Source organism: Bison bison, unplaced genomic scaffold, assembly GCF_000754665.1.
Source record: "Bison bison bison isolate TAMUID 2011002044 unplaced genomic scaffold, Bison_UMD1.0 scf7180017864285, whole genome shotgun sequence".
NCBI classification, from domain to species: domain Eukaryota; kingdom Metazoa; phylum Chordata; class Mammalia; order Artiodactyla; family Bovidae; genus Bison; species Bison bison.
In genome coordinates, this window is record NW_011494857.1 from 1,587,106 (window position 1) to 1,592,655 (window position 5,550).

Below are 5,550 nucleotides of genomic sequence, written 5' to 3' on the forward strand. Positions count from 1 at the left end.
GGTGGAGCGGGAGATCCAGTACGTCAAGGATCTGCTCATCGAAGTGTACAAAGCTCGCAGCCAGAGGACCAGGAACAGCTAGCCGGGCGGGGGCTTCGGGCTGTAGGGGGCGCTGGTCTTCGGCTCCGGGGCGGAGGGGAGAGGGTCCCCAGTCATCCCCCTGCCTCCAGCTTCCTTCCAAACCCTCCCTCCCCCTCCTCTCCCTCTCTCCTCCCTCCCACTCCCCTTTTATTCTTACCTCCCCTTCCCACCCCCCAGAATCATGAAACGTTTGGCATAAGTCAGCATTTACACCCTTCAAGTAACATCTGAGGAACAGAGACCCATGAGGAATTTGGGAGGCAGGGGAGAGCTTGGAAACCTCATCTCTCAAGCAGGGAAGTGAGCCCAGGAAGCCCTGCAGAACGTCTGCGCAAAGGAGAACAGGGAAGCCATCTGGAGACCAAGTCAGGGAGGGCTCAAAGAAAGGTGCCCAAGGAATGAGCAAAACAAGCCAAGTGACCTTGGGAACTACATTTGGAGGTGGAACCAAGACGTAGCCGACTTGGCAGAGCAGGTGCATATTTGGGGGGTCTGGGGGAGTGGCCATAATGGGTGACGGGGTGTACGTTTTAGCTCTGGAAGGAAATCAGTGTTTTGTGAAGGTGTTGGAGGTGCGGGAGGGCAGGGACTGATCCTTTTGGAAGGGGGCTTTATGAGTGGAAATAAAAGGAAGAATTTCCTCTGATTATGTGCGTCTGGTCTTTGAAAGGAGAAGCTGGGGGGAGGGCAGTCTTAGACCAAAGGCAATAATGATAATAATGGAAATAACATAATACAGTCAAGCACACACTTTCCACACAGGGTCAAAGCCAAGATGAGACTGATTGAACTGGTAGAGATACAAGACCCGCTTTTAACTTCCATTTAGGATGTAGACAGTGAAAGAAAGAATAGCCAAAGGTGCCAGCTCCTCCTGGTCCTTGTCACCAAAGAGGGTGACACCAAAGGGGCCGGGTGGCTGGAGCACAGTTGTGGGGCACCCGGTGTTGAAGAGCAATCTCGCTGCGCTGTCAGAGCCGAGATTCCAGGGGAAGTCAGGAGGTAAATGAGCGGTGACCTGGTAATGGAGAGTCGGATCTTGGTGCTAACACTTTCTCCATGATAATCTTTCTTTATGAGCTGGAAAAAAATTCGTGCAGATGGGCACCCATTACAGAGTTGGGAATCAATTTAAAGGGTTCTGACCAGTGTTGAAAGATACGAATAGAACAGTAGAAAATACCATGTATCAGTAGTATTTTGCCAGACTATGTTGATGTAATAGCTTTGCATCACGGTAAGAAAAGTTTGGAAGCCACTGGTAGATGGCAGCCAGCATCATACACTGATTTTCAGACACTGCCACCTAATACAATCGCTATCAACTCACTTTGAGATGCCAGATCCCACTCTGCCCAAAGCAAACGTTTCCTGTGTCCCGGAGGCTCCTGGTCTTGCCCTGAATGTTCAACCATGTTCAAGTTCCGCTTGGAGTTCCCTATGACCATCTTGGGCTTCCCAGGTGGCTCAGTTCAGTTCAGTCCCTGTCTTGTCTGACTCTTTGCAACCCCATGGACTGCAGCACACCAGGCTTCCCTGTCCATCACCAACACCCGGAGCTTGCTCAAACTCATGTCCATAGAGTCGGAGATGCCATCCAACCATCTCATCCTCTATCATTCCCTTCTCTTCCTGCCTTCAATCTTTCCCATCATCAGGGTCTTTTCTTTTCCAAGGAGTCAGTTCTTCACATCAGGTGGCCAAAGTACTGGAGTTTTAGCTTCAGCTAAGACTTCAGAGTCTTAGCAGGACTCTACCGCCAGGGGGCGCCCGTGCCCCGACGTGAATGAGTTATCCTCTATCCTCTACTCAGCCCAAGCGCTTGATCTTGGGGTTACAGCTCGCCCTGAGGGTCGGGTTTACTGGGACTGAAGCCCTGACCACGAATAGAATTCCCCGAACAGAGCATGGCAGGAGGGCGCAGGTGGTCACGAAGGAATGTGGCCATCCTAAGATACCCACTTATCCCTTCATTCCACAATGTTCATTAAATGCCTCCGTGCATCTCCCAGAGCGCATATTTGGTGGGTGAGGACGGACAGTACCTCAAATTCACCACCCCGCCGGTTCAGGGAGGCCTCTTCGCCTAGACTTGTATGAGACAACCCGGGTGGAGTCCTGCCGGCTGTGTGACCTTGGGCAGCTTGCATAGCCTCTCTGTGCCTCAATTTCCTCTGCTCTAAAATGGGTCTAGTAACACCTGCTTCATAGGGTCATCATGAATATTAAATGAGTTAATATTTGTAAATTATTTTGAAGGGTCTGGTATGTTTATTAAATCAATTGCTAAAATTTCCCATTTTACAGAAAAGAAAACTGAGGATCAGAGTAGGGATCACCAAAGCCATATTTTTTTTCTCCTAAGGAGAACTCTTGAGTTGAGCCCAGTGATCCCCAATTCCTAGCCCAGAGGCTTTTCCTTGGCATAGAACTTGGGGTAGAAATAAACCCCATTTCCTTGGCATAGTGGTGGGGCGGAGGAGGGGGCGGTGTGGGTGCTGAAGCCAGTGAAATACTCTAGCAGAGCCTACGCCCCAACAACACAACAGTCAGTGTTGGAATCACGACTGAAACTAGCTTGGGGCCCTATCTCTGGGTCAGCAGAATAGCCAGACAAGTAAATAAATCATTTTCTTACTGTCAACGACATCCACACTGAAGTATAGATGTACAAGGAAAGGAAAGTGAGCTGGTCAGTAAGATTCATGGAGCTGCCTCTTCAGTTCTGAATTGTGATGAACTATGAAGTAAGGTTGGGCGTGGCATTAGCCCTCTCAGGAGAAGGGGATCTAACAGGGCCAGAAGGTGCAGGCCAATTACATGACCAGGTCCCAGGACACCGGTATCATACCTGCCGCTCTGTGGTCTTGCCCTGAGTGTTCAACCATGTTCAAGTTCCGCTTGGAGTTCCCTATGACCATCTTGGGCTTCCCAGGTGGCTCAGTTCAGTTCAGTTGCTGTCTTGTCTGACTCTTTGCAACCCCATGGACTGCAGCACACCAGGCTTCCCTGTCCATCACCAACACCCGGAGCTTGCTCAAACTTATGTCCATAGAGTCAGAGATGCCATCCAACCATCTCATCCTCTATCATCCCTTCTCTTCCTGCCTTCAATCTTTCCCATCATCAGGGTCTTTTCCAGTGAGTCAGTTCTTCACATCAGGTGGCCAAAGTACTGGAGTTTCAGCTTCAGCATTAGTCCTTCCAATGAATATTCAGGACTGATGTCCTTTAGGATGGACTGGCTGGATCTCCTTGCAGTCCAAGGGACTCTCAAGATTCTTCTCCAACACCACAGTTCAAAAGCACCAATTCTTCAGTGCTCAGCTTTCTTTATAGTCCAACTCTCACATCCATACATGACTCATACATGACCCAGGTGGCTCAGTGGTAAAGAAATCCACCTGCCAGTGCAGGAAAAAAAAGTTATGGCTTCCAAAGAAGAAAGCAGGGAGAGGGATAAATGAGGCGTTTGGAATTAACAGATATGAGCTACTATATATAAAACAGGCAAACAACGAGGACCTACTGTATACAGCACAGTGAACTCTGCTCAATATTTTGTAATAACCTGTAATGGGAAAGAATCTGAAAAAGAACATATATATGTATATATGTAACTGAATCACTTTGCTGTACACTTGAGACTGCTGCTGCTGCTGCTGCTGCTAAGTCGCTTTAGTCGTGTCTGACTCTGTGCGACCCCACAGACGGCAGCCCACCAGGCTCCCCCGTCCCTGGGATTCTCCAGGCAAGAACACGAGTGGGTTGCCATTGCCTTCACACCTGAGACTAACGCACTGTAAATCAACTGTACTCCATTTTTTTAAAATCCATAACGTACAATTTACTGTTTTAACCATCTTAAAGTGTGTAATTCAGTGGCATTTGGCACATTCATAATGTGGCACAACCATCACTGCTATCTCACTCCAGAACTTTTTCATCCCTTCCCCCACCCCCAAACAGGAACCCTAAACCAGTTAAACAGTCAGTCACCCCCCAAACCGCCCTCCGCTCAGCTCCTGGACACCACTAATCTGCTTTCTGCCCCTGTGACTTTGCCCAGTTTGAGCACTTCGTGTAAAGGGAATCATGCAATATTTATGTGCAAGAACAGAGCCCTCCAAGGTATCCAGGTCCTTATCTTTGGAAACCTGTGGATGGTAATTTCTGTGGTAGAAAGGACCCTGCTGATGTGGTTAAGCTAAGCATTTTGAGATGGGGCAATTATCAGAGTTCCCTGAGTTGGCCCTAAATGTAACCACAAGGATTTTCCTAAGAGGGAGGCGGAGGGAGATTTGAGCACAGAAGAGAAGGACGCGTGATGGAAAAGCAGATAAAAGTGGAGTCAGGCAGAGAAAGCGACGCCGTTGGCTTTGCAGATGGCAGAAGGGGCCCGGAGGCAGGAGGATGGGTTCTCCCCTGGAGCCTCTCAGGGGAGCAGGGCTTCAATTTCAACTTAAAACAACACAAATACATCGTCATATGGTTCTGGAGTCCAGAAGTCTAAAAGGAGTCTCAGGGGGATAAAATCAAAATGTTGGCAGCAGTTGTTTCTTCCAGAGGATCTTAAGGTGAATCTCCTCCTTGCTTTTTGCAGGTTTGGGTGGTGGCGTCACGTGTTTAGTCGCTCAGTCGTGTCCGACTCTTTTGCGACCCTATGGACAGCAGCCCCCAGGCCCCTCTGTCCCTGGTATTTCCCAGGGAGCCACCAGGGAAGCCCTGAAGGTATCACTACAATCTCTTGTGTTGCCGTCTACTCCTTTCCCCCTGCTGTGGTCCGAGTTCCCTCTCTCTGCCTCTCTCTCATAAACCTGTGATCACAGTGAGGTCCACCTGGGGAATCTCTCCATCCCCAAATCCTGAACGTGATCACAGCTGCAAAGGCCTTTTGTCCTGCAAGGTAACATAGTCACAGGTTCCAGGGATTAAGACCAGGATGTCTCTGGGGGCTGCTATCAGCTGGTCACAGACACTGTGTTTTAGAATCCTCCACCTGGGATGGGACTGAAGAAGTGGCCAACTTGGACAGCATTTATACTTTTCAGGCAAAGAAACAATAAATCTGTGAGGAGTTGACAGGATAAAGAGGCTTTGGGGGCCCAATTAGTGAGAATCTAAAGAGAATTTAGTCTTGTGACAGGAAATCAAGGCAGTAACCCAAGGTTTCCCGAGGTTTGTTTGGGCTTCCCTGGTGGCTCAGATAGTCAAGAATCAGCCTGCAATGCGGGAGACCTGGGTTTGATCCCTGGATTGGGAAGATCCCCTGGAGGAGGGCATGGCAACAAACTCCAGTATTCTTGCCTGGAGAATCCCGATGGACAGAGGAGCCTGGAGAGTACAGTCCATGGAGTCACAAAGAGTCGGACACGTCTATGACTAAGCACAGGAAGGTTTGTTTACTCAGGCTTCTTGGCTTGATTCCCTATGTCTGCTGATAAGGGTGTCCTCCTTCAGGTATGGGGA